The 16,593-nt window shown below is 46.8% G+C and overlaps 1 protein-coding gene and 1 pseudogene across 1 annotated transcript in view; both read right to left on the bottom strand.

Annotated features, from left to right (window-relative positions):
• The window catches only part of LOC124788620 (F-box/LRR-repeat protein 16), a 284,668-nt gene that overhangs the window by 116,733 nt on the left and 151,342 nt on the right, over positions 1–16,593 (bottom strand). The window lies entirely within an intron of this gene.
• LOC124790706 lies at positions 3,305–3,422 on the bottom strand (annotated as a pseudogene).

The raw sequence follows: 16,593 nt of genomic DNA, 5'->3' as shown, positions 1-16,593 counted from the left end.
ACAAATAGACGCTTTTCGTTGTCTCTGGGCGTCGCATTAAAGATGTGGTTTTCTGAACCCATACGACGCAGAATCGCTATTGTACTGCGTACCACAGGTGGACCACCACGCTCTTATGCAGGTGCTCATGATGTTTTGGCACATCTGTATACAACGGGGTGACAAAAGTCATGGGATACCTCCTTTTGAGCGACATAGCGGAGCAACTCGATGTGTCAGGTACTCAAGAAGTCGATGGAAGTCCCCTGCACAAAGATTGAACCAGGCTGCCTCTATAGTCGTCCATAATTGCGAAAGTGTTTCCGGCGCAGGATGTGCACGAGCTGATCTATCGATTATGTCTTATAAATGTTCGATAGGATTCATGTCGGGTGATCTGGATGACCAAATTATTCGCTCGAACTGTCGAGAACTTCAAACTAACCGAGAACAATTGTGGTTCGGAGACAAGGCACATTGTCATCCATAAAAATTCCATAGTTGTTTGGAAACATGAAGTCCGTGATCTGCTGTAGATGGCCTCCAAATAACCGAACATAACCATTTCCAGTCAATGATTGGTTCAGTTGGACCAGAGGACCTAGTCCATTCCACGTAAACACAGCCCACATCATTATGGTGCCGCCATTAATTCAGCATTGTGCTCACTCGTTCATGCACTCCTCAATCATTTTTTTTAAATTTTCGTACTTAATATTGAAAAATATGTATGCCGATGCCGTCTTGGTGATACCTGTTGGATATATTAGAGCTAGACGCATGGGACATTTTATTTAAGAAATCGTTAAGGAATTCGGTAATGCGAGATCCACAGTGTCAAGTGTGCGAAAATACCGTTCAGGCACTGCCTCTCGCCATTGATAACGCAGAGGCCGATGGCCTTTACTTAACGAACGAGAGCAACACCGTTTTCGTAGAGTTCTCAGTGCTAATAGAGAAGCAACACTGCTTGAAATAACCGCAATAAATCAATGTGGGACGTACGACGAACGTATCCTTTAGGACACTGCAGCAGAAATTTGGTGTTAATGGGCTTTGGTAGCAGACGACGTAGGAGGGTGATCATATCGGTGGGACCTTAGACGACTGGCAAACCGTCGCCTGGTCACATGAGTCCCGATTTCAGTTGGCAAGAGCTGATGGTAGGGTTCAAATGTGGCTCATACTCCACGTAGCCATGGGCCCAAGTCGTCAACAAGATACTGTGCAAGCTGCTGTAGGCTTCATAATGGTGTGGGCTGTGTTTATATGGGATGAATTGGGTCCTCTGGTCCAACTGAACCGATCATTGATTAGAAGTGGATATGTTCGGCTACTTGGAGACCTTCTGCAACCATTTATGGACTTCATGTTCCCAAACAAGGATGGAATGTTTTTGGATAACCATGCGCCATGTCACCGATTTGAACAACATTCTGGACAATTAGAGCAAATGATTTGGCTATTCAAATCGCCGACATGAATCCTATCGTTCAATTATAGGACATAATCGAGAGTTTAGTTCGTGCACAAAATCCTGCACCGGCAACACTTTCGAAGTTATAGATGAATATTGAGGCGGCATGGTTCAATATTTCTGCAGGGGAGCCCGTCCTTAGTTGAGTGGCCAGAGAGTCTGAATGCCATGCAGCAGGCCTGGGTTCGATATACGGCCGGAATGGAGATTTTCTCCGCTCGGGGACTGGTTGTTGTGTTGTTCTCATCATCATTGCGTCATAATCGACACGAAAGTCGCCCAGTGTGGCAGCAAGTGAAAAGACTGGCGGCAGAGCTTCCCCAGGTGGGGACTTCCCACCATCGATGCCATATGATCATTTAATTTCTGCAGGAGATTTCGAATGGCTAGCTGCGTCAATGCCACGCCGAGTTGCTGCACTATGCCGGGAAAAAGGAGGTCCGACAGGGTATTAGGAGGTATCCCACCTCACTGTATATCGTGGAACCTAAGTTCCCAATAATACGGTACCAATAGCCGTTATTTAGGTTTTATTTTTAGGCTACCAGTTTCGACAATACATTATGTCATACAATGTAAACTTTCACGGCCGGTATTGTCTTCACTTAAAACTTCCGGGCTGATAGGCCGTGGTCGAAGTATAAAACTGTCTCCTGACGTTTCGTCTCCGACTGCGGGAGACATCCTCGGAGGTCTTCAGGTCTGCTTAAATCGAGTAACATTCGTGTTACAAAACACAGCAGCACTGTTAACTGGATATAAGCAGGCCTGAAGATGATATTTCACGTATTGTCGAAACTGGTAGCCTAAAAATAAAACCTAAATAACGGCTATTGGTAATGTATTATTGGAAATTGGCAAGTCGTAGTCCCACACTCCAGACAGAGGATGGAGTTACATTCATGGAACCTAATTTGATCTTCTCTGATGTCGACCTCTATGAGTTTTTTCACACTTGTGCATATAATTCATATCAGTATTTTGCAACTTTGACTTATTAAACTTACGGTTCGCAGTTGATGAACCTTGCCTTCTTTGGCTTTGGGATTCTTACATTACTGTTAGTCGTGCCTGAATAGTTCACTCAGTAGAGAAATTTCTCGCGAAAAGCAACGGTGATTGGCAGGAGATACAGTCTCGCTTACAGTTTCACTCTGCCAGGAATTTAGCGCACACTCCCCTGTAGAGTGGAACTTTATTTTGAAAATTGTTGAAGAGTGAGGATCTTTACTTATTGCACACCAGGCGTAATGGATTCTCGTATCGGTTCTCCCAAGGATCTTAATAATTCAGAGGATTGTCATATAGCTCAGAGGCCATATTTCGACTTCGTCTTTCAGGGCTCCGTCAAATTTTTGTCGCAGTTTCGTATCTCACCCACTACCTCTTTTTCTTTCTTTGAATCAACAGTCTTCTGACTGGTCTGTTCTGGCCCGCCTCTAATTCCTCTCCTGTGCCAACTTTTTCATCTCAGAGTAGCACTTGGAGCTTGTGTCCTCAATTATTTGCTGGATGAATCCTAATCTCAGTCTTCTTTTACAGTTTTTACCCTCTACAGCTCCCTCTAGTACCATGGAAATTATTCCCCGATATCTTAAGAGATATCCTATCATCCTCCCCATCTTCTGCGGAGAACCTCCTCATTCCTAACAGGCCTTGGAAGGCCCAACGGTACCGACCGGCCGCCCTTTCATCCTCAGCTCACAGGCGTCACTGGACGCGGATATGGAGGGACATGTCGTCAGCACACCGCTCACCCGGCCGTATGTCAGTTTACGAGACTGGAGCAGCTGCTTCTCAATCGAGTAGCTTCTCAGTTTCCCTCACAAGGGCTGAGTGCACCCCGCTTGCCAACAGCGCTCGGCAGACCGGATGGTCACCCATCCAAGTGTTAGCCCAGCCCGACAGCGCTTAACTTCGGTGATCTGATGGGAACCGATGTTACCACTGCGGCAAGGCCGTTGGCTCCTTACCTTATCAGTCCACCTAATTTGCCGGCCGCGGTGGTCTAGCGGTTCAGGCGCTCAGTCCAGAACCGCGCGACTGCTACGGTCGCAGGTTCGAATCCTGCCTCGGGCATGGATGTGTGTGATGTCCTTAGGTTAGTTAGGTTTAAGTAGTTCTAAGTTCTAGGGGACTGATGACCACAGAAGTCCCATAGTGCTCAGAGCCATTTCCACCTAATTTTCAACATTCTTCTGTAGAACACATCTGAAATGCATCTATTCTCTTCTGTTCCGGTTTTCCCACAGTCGATATCTCACTACTATTCAATTAAGTGCTCCTTGTACATCCTTGGGAATTTTTTCCACAAATTAGGACCTATGTTTGATACTAGTAGACTTCTCTTGGCCAGAAATAGTATTGTTGTCAGTTATAGCTTGCTTTTTACTTCTTCCTTGCTCCGACTGTCATGCGTTGTATTGCTGCCTAGGCAGCAGAATTGCTTAACTTCATCTACTACTTGATCACCAATTTTGATGTTTAGTTTCTCTCTGTTCTCATTTCTGCGAAATTAGCCTTTCTTAGATTTATTCTCAATCCATATTCTCTATTCATTAGAAAATGCCATTCAACAGACCCTCTAATTCCTCTTCATTTTCACTGTGGGTAGCAATGTCACCAGCGAATCTTAACACTGTATCCTTTCACCTTGAATTTTAAACCCACTTGTGAACCTTTCTATTTTTCTACTCTTACTGTTCTCTCTTGGTTCTTGTACAGATTGTACACCGAAGAGCCAAAGAAACTGGTACACCTGCCCAATATCGTGTAGGGCGCCCGAGAGCACGCAGAAGTATCACAACACGACGTGGCATGGAGCCGACTAATGTCTGAAGTAGTACTGGAGGGAACTGACGCCATGAATTCTCCAGGACTGTCCATAAATCCGTAAGCGTACGACGGCGTGAAGATCTCTTCTGAAAAGCACGTTGCAAGGCATCCCAGATATGTTCAATAATGTTCATATCTGCGGAGTTTGGTGGCCACCGAAAGAGCTTATGTTCAGAAGAGTGCCACACTGTAGCAATTCTGGACGTGTGGGGTGTCGCACTGTCCTGCTGTAATTACCCAAGTCCGTCGGAAAGCACAATGGACATGAATGGATGCCGGTGACCACAAAGGATGCTTACGTACATGCCGCCTATCAGAGTCGTGTCTACACATATCAGGGGTCCCATATCATTCCAAATGTACACGCCCCATGCCATTACAGAGCACCCACCAGCTTCAACAGTCCCCTACTGACATGCAGGGCCCATGGATTCTTGAGGTTGTCTTCATATCCGTACACATCCATCCGCTGGATATTATTTGAAACGAGACTCGTCCTACCAGGCAACATTTTTCTAGTCATCAACAGTCCAATATCGGTGCTGACGGGTCCAGGCGAGGCATAAAGCTTTGTGTCGTGCAGTCATCAAGGGTTCACGAGTGGGCCTCCAGCTCCGAAAGCCCATATACACTCCTGGAAATGGAAAAAAGAACACATTGACACCGGTGTGTCAGACCCACCATACTTGCTCCGGACACTGCGAGAGGGCTGTACAAGCAATGATGACACGCACGGCACAGCGGACACACCAGGAACCGCGGTGTTGGCCGTCGAATGGCGCTAGCTGCGCAGCATTTGTGCACCGCCGCCGTCAGTGTCAGCCAGTTTGCCGTGGCATACGGAGCTCCATCGCAGTCTTTAACACTGGTAGCATGCCGCGACAGCGTGGACGTGAACCGTATGTGCAGTTGACGGACTTTGAGCGAGGGCGTATAGTGGGCATGCGGGAGGCCCGGTGGACGTACCGCCGAATTGCTCAACACGTGGGGCGTGAGGTCTCCACAGTACATCGATGTTGTCGCCAGTGGTCGGCGGAAGGTGCACGTGCCCGTCGACCTGGGATCGGACCGCAGCGACGCACGGATGCACGCCAAGACCGTAGGATCCTACGCAGTGCCGTAGGGGACCGCACCGCCACTTCCCAGCAAATTAGGGACACTGTTGCTCCTGGGGTATCGGCGAGGACCATTCGCAACCGTCTCCATGAAGCTGGGCTACGGTCCCGCACACCGTTAGGCCGTCTTCCGCTCACGCCCCAACATCGTGCAGCCCGCCTCCAGTGGTGTCGCGACAGGCGTGAATGGAGGGACGAATGGAGACGTGTCGTCTTCAGCGATGAGAGTCGCTTCTGCCTTGGTGCCAATGATGGTCGTATGCGTGTTTGGCGCCGTGCAGGTGAGCGCCACAATCAGGACTGCATACGACCGAGGCACACAGAGCCAACACCCGGCATCATGGTGTGGGGAGCGATCTCCTACACTGGCCGTACACCACTGGTGATCGTCGAGGGGACACTGAATAGTGCACGGTACATCCAAACCGTCATCGAACCCATCGTTCTACCATTCCTAGACCGGCAAGGGAACTTGCTGTTCCAACAGGACAATGCACGTCCGCATGTATCCCGTGCCGCCCAACGTGCTCTTGAAGGTGTAAGTCAACTACCCTGGCCAGCAAGATCTCCGGATCTGTCCCCCATTGAGCATGTTTGGGACTGGATGAAGCGTCGTCTCACGCGGTCTGCACGTCCAGCACGAACGCTGGTCCAACTGAGGCGCCAGGTGGAAATGGCATGGCAAGCCGTTCCACAGGACTACATCCAGCATCTCTACGATCGTCTCCATGGGAGAATAGCAGCCTGCATTGCTGCGAAAGGTGGATATACACTGTACTAGTGCCGACATTGTGCATGCTCTGTTGCCTGTGTCTTTGTGCCTGTGGTTCTGTCAGTGTGATCATGTGATGTATCTGACCCCAGGAATGTGTCAATAAAGTTTCCCCTTCCTGGAACAATGAATTCACGGTGTTCTTATTTCAATTTCCAGGAGTGTAGATGATGTTTCCTTGTATGGTTCGCATGATGACACTTGTTGATGGCCCAGATTTGAAATCCGCAGCAATTTCCGGAAGGGCTGCGCTTCTGTGACGTTGAACAATTCTCTTCCGTCGTCGTTGGTCCCGTTTTTGCAAGATTTTTTTTTGACCGCCACAGCGATGGCGGAGATTTGATGTTTTGCCGTATTCCTGATATTCACCGTACACTCATGAATGGTCGTACGGGAAAATCCCTACTTCATCGCTACCTCAGAGACGGTGTCTCCCATCGCTCGTGCACCGACTGTAACACCCGTTCAAACTCACTTAAATCTTGATCACCTGCCATTGTAGCAGCAGTTACCGATCTAACAACTGCGCCACACACTTGTTGTCTTAAATAGGCGTTTCCGACGGCAGCGCCGTATTCTGCTTATTTACATATCTCTGTATTCGAATACGCATGCCTATACCGGCTTCTTTGTCGCTTCAGTGCATATTACCTGTGTTTTCCTACAGCTTACCCCTATTTTTTCTCAGAAATTCGAATATATTGCACCATTTTACAATTTCGAAACATTTGTCCCTGTCGACAATTTCTATGAACGTGTCTTGATTTTTCTTCAGTCTTACTTCATCAACCACAACGTCAGAATATCACCTCTGGTGATTTTACCTTTCCTAATACCAAAAGTTATCGTCCCCTAACATATCTTCAGTTTTCCATTCTTCTGTAAATTACTCTTTTCAGCAACTCGGATGCATGAGCTACTGAGCCGACAGTGCGATAATCCTCGCACTTGTCGGCTCTTACAATCTTGGGTATTGTGTGGATGATGTTTTCCCGAAAGTCTGAAAGTTTATCGCCGGTCTCTCTCATTCTACGCACTAACGCGATAATCGTTTCATTGCCATATCCTCATCTAATTACTCTTTCCTTTCAACTTTGACTTCATGTTCGCGTCACTTTTGTAACCCTTTTATACGTTTCGTTCTCAGTTCAGTATTCCATTCTTTACTTTGTGCTGGCTGGCAATCTGAGCCCTTTTCTCCAAAGTATTTTTTTTTTTTAATTTTCCCTTCGCTGGCATTGTCTTTTCCACAGTCATGCCGGCTTCTACAGCTTGACATTCCCCTCTAAACATTTCTGCTTTGGCATTAGCATTTTCTGTCAATCTGAGCAAGTAACAGAGAAATAAATTATTCATTAAAATAATACGGGTAGTCGCAGATTCCTTCTTCACTGATAGATCTGTAGCGAGTGCTGCCACGGGGTCGTGGCTCTCGGCGTTTGGCCTCGCAGAAATGGCGCACGCGAGACGCGGCGTGTGGGAGGCGCCCGGAGGTGAGGGCGTGTGTGACGTCACGTGGTAGCTTGGCAACGGCCTGCAGGGCCGGGTCACGCCCGCGCAACCCCAAATCCCGTGGCCCGGGCGACGCCGCTGCCACCGCTGCCGGCCTGCCAGCTCACGCGACTCGCGGCCCGCAGTGGCAGGTTCAACCGAACGTTCCAACTTGCCGTCTCTCGCTAAGAGGATTGGCCGACGAGCGGTGACGGCGTCAGCCTCAGAACACTCGAGGCCGAGGCAGGCTGGCCTCGTCCAGACCCTTTCACGTCTATCTATATTTGCCGCATTCAGCTGCACGAATTCTGAAGGATCTTACAGGTTGGAGCATCATCAATTACATACATGGCCCCAGAAAAACAGCCATTAATTCTCCAACTTCGGGTTCACCTAAAGCAGGTTAACACTAGTCTCTAGCTGAATTTGAACACTAGATGGCTATTAATCAAGCACTGAGGTAGAGAAAGTCGTGGGGTACCTCCCACTATCTCGTCAGACCTCGTTTCGCCCGTCGTAATGCAGCAACTCAACGTGGCATGGACTCCACAATTGTTGTAAGTCCCCTTCAGAAATACTGAGCCATGCTTCTTCTATATCCGTACATGTTCCGATAGTGTCGCCGCTGTAGGATGTTGTATACGAGCTGATTTCTCATGTCCCGAAATTGTTCGAAGGGATTCATGTCGGGCAATCTGCATAGCCGGATCATTCGTTCCAGTTGTCAAGGCTGTCCAGACACGAACCTTTGTGGCCCTGTGACTTCGCGCATTGTCATTCATCAAAATTCCATCTTTGTTCGGGAATATGAAGTGGCGCAAAACGGTCTCGACGTGGTGGAAAAGAGTGACTTCCGGTTAATGATCCAGTCCATTCCATGTAAACACAGCCCATACCAATATGGAGCAACACCAGCTTGCACGGTGCCTTTTTGGCGAACTCCGTCCAAGGCTTCGTGGGCTCTGCGCCACACTTGAACCCTACTATCAGCTCGTACCATCAGGAATCGCGACTCATCTGACCAGGCCACGATTCTAGGATCCAACCGATGTGGTCACGAGTTTAGGAGAGGCGCTGCAGGCCATGTCGTGCTGTTAGCAAAGGCGGTCGGTCGTCTGCTGCCATAGCCCATTAACGCCAAATTTTGCCGTACTGTCGTAACGGATACGTTCGTCGTGTGTCTCACATTGGTATCTGCGATTTTTTCACGCTGTGTTGCTTGTCCGTCAGCACTGACAACTCTACGCAGCCGGCCGGTGTGGCCGTGCGGTTCTGGGCGCTTCAGTCTGGAACCGCGTGACCGCTACGGTCGTAGGTTCGAATCCTGCCTCGGGCATGGATGTGTGTGATGTCCTTAGGTTAGTTAGGTTTAAGTAGTTCTAAATTCTAGGGGACTGATGACCACAGATGTTAAGTCCCATAGTGCTCAGAGCCATTTGAACCAATTTGAACTCTACGCAATGACTGCCGCTCTGGTCGTCAAGTGAACGCCGATGGCCACAGCGTTGTCTGTGATAAGAGATAATGCCTGAAATCAAGTATTTTTGGCACATTCTTTACACTGTGGATCTCAGATCACTAATTTCTCTAGCGATTTCCGAAATGGAGTGTCCTATGCGTGTAGCTCCAACTACCATACCGCGTCCAGAGTCTTTTGATTCCCGTCTTGCCGCCATAATCATGTCGGATACCTCTGCACATGAATCGACTGAGTGCAAATGACAGCTTAGCCAATGCACTGCCCTTTTACACCTAGTGTACGTGATACTACAACCATGTGTATAGGTGCATATAGAACGACGCATGGCGTAAACGTAGGTTTGAGCAAGACAGCACGAGAGTTTCAAGGAAAAGATGACAGGAATATGTTGAAATATGCTGAGTTAAACGAAAATACTTGTAAAAAATCTTCGAGAAGACATGCAAAGATACAATGGAAATTAGTTAAGAGAAATAATTTAAAACAATAAGTGTATGAAGTAAACAAAATGAAACTTACATTGGGTGGACACAACATTCCCTTACGCAGTAATTGACGACAGAAGGCCAAAATACAACCATTCCAAAATTTATTTAAATGTTTGTGTAAGTCAAAACCTTCTTCTTCTTCTTCTTTTACTTGTACCTTTATCGCGCGGTGTCGCAGGGTCGGCAGGGTCAGGATCGCATTTGGCAAGGTTAATTTAAGGGGTGGCCAGATGTCCTTCCTGTATCAACCCCGTACCCCCCCGGGATGACACTAGTGTACCCCAACTGTCTGCATCTAGTGCAATCCATGGAATAGTGCGAACGTGTGCACATGTCTGCGAGTCGTGTAAGTGAGGTGGGACTTGAGGACCAGCACTGTATTCACCTAGTGGGATGTGGAAAACCGCCTAAAAACCACATCCAGGCTGGCCGGCACACCAGGCTTCATCGGTAATCCACTGGACGGATTTGACCTGGGGCTGGCGCGCCTACCTGAGTCCAGGAAGCAGCGCATGAGCGCTCTTGGCTAACCTGGCTGGTGTTTGTGTAAGTCAAAATATGAATCAGAAAAACAGATAGCGAACAATGCAAATATTGGTATTTCAGAAGTAATACCAAATGTGGTATTTAAAGCATTCCGACGTATGCAGGAAAGGGAAAATGTTGGGTGAAAATATTGTTCCAAAAACATTTATTAAAGACAGAAAAAACCATACAAAATGAACTTTAAATCCTTTACAGATTTTCTTGTGAAAGAAGAAAACTCTACAAAAATGGAACAGCGCTGTAATAATTTTCATTCACGAGAAAGGGGACACAGAATACATAGAAAGACACTGACCATCAGCCTACTTTCCGCACCGTAGAAGTGAGTGAATAAAATTATCACCAACCCCAAACAAAAGCAGGGTTTAATCAGTCAATAGAACAATATGGCTTTATAAGTTTATGTAGTGCGACAATCTGCTAGCAATGAAAAATATTATAGAAGTGATCAACAAGCGTTAATTACTACTTTGTCCGGGACTGGGGTGTAGAGAAAAAATTTCAGTTAGTTTCTATAAAATCTGTACTGACAACGTTTGAGCAACCATACTCTGATTCAGCTTACTTAAGTATAGTAGGAAATATAGAAGTTAGTTCTACAGCTTCCATTACACTTCTAGTGCGAAACTTAGACTAAAAGACGGTCAGGTGACCCATATCACTAAAACTATTCACAGCAGACACAGAGGAAGTTTTCTGGCTCTGAAACGGAAAAAAAATCAAAAAATAATATTTGTTAATGTAATATTGGTTTAATGTTGTGATGCTTCCGGTAAAAGGTTTTGAAGGAACGTAGTGCACTTAAATGCCCACACTCTCAGCACAGCACGATTTCCCTCCAGTTATATTGTGCTTACGGCGATACTGAAGCGGGACTGAAAAAGTACCCGAATCAGGTGAAATTCTAACAGAAAATGGTCTAATAAAGTGACACGTAAAGTTGCCCTCAACCCGAATTCAATATTTAAGCGTAACGTTTTTTTGCCACATTATTGGGTTTCGGGCCGTGCCAGTTCAGCCATCGCAATAGCAATCGCCATTAAGACGATACTAAAGTAAGGGCAACACAACACCCAGTCCCCGAGTGGAAAAAAATCTCCGAACCAGCCTGGAGTCGATCTGGGCCCACTCGCTTAGTACTCAACTGCGCTACCAAGCGGTGAACTAGGCCTAATGTTGAAAAGCGACCTGGAATGAATTGAGCACGTATCGGCGGTAATAGGAAAGGCGAAGAGTCGTCTTCCGTTTATTGGGAGAGTTCTGGGAAGGTGTGTCTCACCTGTAAATGAGACCACGTATAGAACACTGGTCAAACACATTATTGAATACTGCTCGAGTACTTGGGGCCTCCAGCAGGTCGGATTAAAAGAAAACACCGAAAGAAGAGGCATTCTGCAGATTTTTTACGGGAAGATTTAATCAATACGGGACTGTCTTGGAAATGCTCTGTAAAGTGACATGCAACCTCTGCAAAGAAGAAGACGTTCTGTCCGCGACACACCGTTGAGGAAGTTAGCAGTACAGGCATTTGTGACAGAATGCAAAACGATTCTACTGCCATCACAGTAGATCCCGCGTAGGGAACGTGCAGGTAAGACGAGAGAAATCAGAAGCTCCAACTGCTTTACAAACAGATTTAGATTTCCTTCTTTCTTCCAGCTAAATCCACTTGTTTTTAGAAAAGGATAATCGTAAATAACAATAGCAAATACAATATTAACAATTCTACAGTGTACATGTTTGAACAGGGGAGGTGCTTTACAACCGCTGAGTGCAGCTGCCGGGCGCTCCCTTGTGTCGCTCGGTTGCCTACCCGCGCCGCCTGCTTCCCGCCATAGCTTCAAGGCTCGTGCTTTTGACTGACTGCATTCTTCCACAACTTCCTGAGGTGGTTATCTAGCGAAGTGAGGGACTATAGCCGCCGCTAAAGAAGTAGCAGGCTTCCCTCACCAGCAAATAACTTGCCCGTCTCCGTGAATCTTGGCTAAAAGTGCTGCGAGTTTTTATATTGTGGCATTGTGTGCCTCCCTGTGATTTCAACAATGAAAATGTTCACTTCCGAACTCCACCATTCCGCATTCAGAATCTATTAATACCCATCGTGCTGCCATAACCACATCGGAAGCCTTTTAAAATTAACCTCCTGAATGCCAATGACAGCTCCGCAAATGCACTGACTCTTTATACCTCACTGGGCGATACTACCGCCATCTGTATATATGCATACCGCCATCCCATGACTTTTGACATCTCAGTGTATAGTATTCACGAAATTTTATCGAATACCCATTTACGAAAAAATTTTGAAACGCATGTTTATAGTTTATACATTTGGGCGCAACCCGTATACCCCCCCCCCCCCCCCCCCCCCGTATCCCCTCCATCACACTCACACACACAGTGAAAACCACACTCACACACACAGTGAAATACCCAAACATACACACAAATATAAAAGAGACGTTTAAAAATCTATTAAAAAACTATTCCGTTGAGATTTATGGATTAGTCAGGACGGAAAAATTTATTTATAACCATGAGAAGTAGTTTCAGCCATCTCCAAATCAAATACGACAAACACTGCTAGGTCTAATAACGAGACCGGTAGGAATCATATTGCAATCAATAAAATGCATACTTGTGCCTAACAGCTTTCATAGAGCAACCTTTTCGACATGTGTAGCTCGATGAATATTAATGTAAACATAACCCATATATGAGAGATCGTCCACGCACTGTGCAATAACACTGCATTAGTTAGTGTCCACATGTGAAGGGTGTTATCACAATGCAGCGGACAAATTTACACCTGTCACCTAGCACCAGTGAATAAGAGAGTAATATGCCGGTATCAGAGCAAACAGAAACACAGGCGTAGTAACTCGACCGGTCTGGTGATTAGCCATAGCAATAAAAAAAGGTCATCGATATCAACGCCACCTCTGCGACATGCCGAAAACTTTTCACCTCGTCTTCGTCGGTAAGCACACACATAAGCTTGTGTCAATTTTAGCTACGATCCACTAAATGGACAAACTACTTTCAAGTGAGGAAAACGTAATATTTTGGTAGTAGTGACCGTTATTCCGGCATCAGTTACATACAGCACCCCGCCTGGTTAGCCGTGCGATCTAACGCACTGCTTTCCGGGCAGGAAGGCGTACCGGTCCCCGGCACGAATCTGCCCGACAGATTAGTCTCGAGGACCGGTGTGCTGCCCAGTGTGTGGATGGTTCTTAAGGCGATTTTTCATCTGCCTCGGCGAATGCGGGCTGGTTCCCCTTATTCCGCCTTAGTTACATTATGTCGGCGATTGCTGCGCAAACAGTCTCCACGTACATGTACACCATCATTACCATGCAAACATTGGGGTTACACTCGTCTGGTGTGAGACGTTCCCGGGAGGGTCCACTGGGGGCCGAACCGCATAATAACCCTGGGTTCGGTGTGGGGCAGCGGTGGGGTGAGTGGACTGCTGTAGCCTGTTGTGGGGTTGTGAACCACTGAGGGCTACGGCCGGGACGAAGCCTTTCCGTCGTTTCTAGGTCCCCAGTACCATAAGTACCATACAATACAGTACACACAGCAAGTTCCGCCCAGTACACGACGTTTTCTCGTCACAGCAGGAATTTGCATTGTTCGCTATTTAGCAAGTTTCCTTATTTTTGTCCAGCCGGCCGAAGTGGCCGTGCGGTTAAAGGCGCTGCAGTCTGGAACCGCAAGACCGCTACGGTCGCAGGTTCGAATCCTGCCTCGGGCATGGATGTTTGTGATGTCCTTAGGTTAGTTAGGTTTAACTAGTTCTAAGTTCTAGGGGACTAATGACCTCAGCAGTTGAGTCCCATAGTGCTCAGAGCCATTTGAACCATTTGAACCTTATTTTTGTCCAAATACTTCCCCGTCACTTTTTGAAAATTGCAGTCTTACGATCAATACTTATTTCTTCAAGTGCTCTCGAATGCAATAAAATAGTGTTACAAAAACTACAGTAGCTTCAAAACAGAGACATAAAAACTTAAAAAACTTATGAACATCGGCGAGACAACAAATGGTCGCAATTTTATTTACTGTCATTCGCCGAAAACATTACTTCTTGATCTACAGTTTTTTTGTGAAATATGAGGTAGAGAACTTATACTGGGCACCCTGTGTAACAATCCTCTGACGAAGTGATCTTTATTTACAGATCGCGTAAACTCTGACACTTCTCTGATAACGCCAGCCTGCTGATCGATGGCACTCATCTTGCTTTCAGTAACACTTCCGAGTATATTATGCGTTGACAGGTGAAGAAGATAAGCAATGATTGCGTTGCTAAGGTACGTGGGATATCAGGGTAATGGGCGCGCCTCCACAGCAGATCATAGTAGCAGACCAGCATATAAAGTGTGCCGAGATGGGCACAATCGTTAAATGTATACGGTATACAGAACCCGTAAAAGTGCCTATAACGTTGCGCCGGCACCTCGCGTATGCAGTGGGCAGCTCCGAATGGCCTATTAAAACACGAGCGATGTTGAGTGCGGCGTCCATCGCGTCAAAGCTTACAGTCGTAAACAGAAATCCTTTCAGATACGGACGTTGCTTTTATTTATGGCGGGCTGTAACAGACATGCGATACATTCTATCAATTTAAAATATTAAGTAACATAAACTCTCCGATGGCGGGAACGAATTTCTCGATATTCTGTGACTCCCAGCAAATGTGGATACTTCCAGTATTTCATGGATGATTCTGCGTGTCGAAATAATATTCACTATACGTGCGAATACGGAAAAAGTCATTCGTTGTCTATCTTCGTATTGACGAACTAGTATCACGCAATAACTTCCTCTTATTTGCTATATTTGTAGTATTCTTCCATCTTATTACCATTTTGCCTTTTCTGTCCATATTTTCCCAATTTCTTTTTCTTATGCGTGAAGATATTAAAAGGTTAGAATTTTTAAGTACAACCAAGTGCACTACGCAAAACAGTTAAAGGGCTAAAGGGCTACTTTTTGAAACTCCGTAATTGTCTCCCTCTACGACGCAGAAGTTCGAAATTTGTCTCAAAGGTGCCTACAGCCTTCCTTTGTAGTGATGCCAGAGCGTAGCGCCCTGAGACCTCATCCTCGGGCTTGCCGACGTTTCGGAAAGCAAGGTGTCGGCATATGCGGGAAAATGGTCAGAAGTTCATGTGAGCTGTAAGGTTGGTTGATTTTTTTTTTTTTTTTTTGGTGGGGCGGGAGGGGGGGGGGCAGAGAAGGGACCTAACAGCGAGGTCATCGGTCCCATCGGATTAGATAATGATGGGGAAGGAAGTCGGCCGTGCCCTTTCAAAGGAACCTGAAGCGATTTAGGGAAACCACGGAAAACCTAAAGAAGGATGGCCGGACACGAGTTTGAACTGTCGTCCTTCGAATGCAAATCCAGTGTGCTAGCCACTGCGTCACATCGCTCGGTGACCCAATTTCACCACAGTTCTGCCCAACATCACCGTGAATGTGTCACGCCATAGGACGACAGGACCTCTTAGCCGTATTTGCCAGTTTTTGACGCCTCTTCGATGGAGCTCAGAACCGCAGCTCCCAGCGTTGAAAACGAGTGGTTTTCTTATGGGTGGCCGAGGTAAACATCTGAGACACATCGCCGTTGAGAATCGAAACGAAAAGGCCTCAGGGGTTGGCATCAAGGGCGTCAGTGAAACCAACCCTTACCTTGAGGCACTGATTCTCACATACTTCGCTGTCTAAAACGACAGTTCGAAGTACGATGAGCAATAATACGACGTTCTTGATAACGTTCGACACTGCTGACAATTCTGAGACAATGAAACCATTCTCTGAGGACATCGTAATTGCGCCACTTTGTAGTATAGCGCGCATCGCAATTTTTGCTCTGTTATACAGGGTGGAACGTTAGGGACAGTTCAGAACCATATGACGAAATTTGCACATGATCCAAAGCAGAAAAGGTTTTTTTTTCGTCTCAGCAGCTCCCCCCTGGCGTGAACAGGATGTGCGCTGGTGGCTGGTGAGGGACGGAGGGGGGGGGGGGGGGGGTGGGACGCAACATACAGTTCGGCAACACCCTCAGTTTCACTCGTGCACCTTAGTTTTCAGCACTTTAAAAATCTAACTGTACAGCGACTTCGACACACATTCAGCTCCACAGCTACTCTAGCGCCTGAGACCAGCCAACCTCTTCGACACCCCTTAGATTCCACATGCTTGCAAGCAGATGCTAAAGTAGCAGTCCACCACTAAACAGGAGGGAGCAGAACAGAAGGGCTTAAAAAACACAAACATCTTTTGCTGCTTCGGATCACGTGAAAATTGCTTCGAATGGTTTTGAATATTCCCTAGTGGATCCACCGTGTATACCAGAACGAGAATTGTTGTTGCGCTCTCTCCAAGAGGGCCAGATC

This window comes from Schistocerca piceifrons, chromosome 3, assembly GCF_021461385.2.
Source record: "Schistocerca piceifrons isolate TAMUIC-IGC-003096 chromosome 3, iqSchPice1.1, whole genome shotgun sequence".
Lineage (NCBI taxonomy): Eukaryota > Metazoa > Arthropoda > Insecta > Orthoptera > Acrididae > Schistocerca > Schistocerca piceifrons.
The sequence above is the reverse complement of the archived record's forward strand: the minus strand, read 5'-3'. Positions and strand labels throughout refer to the sequence as shown.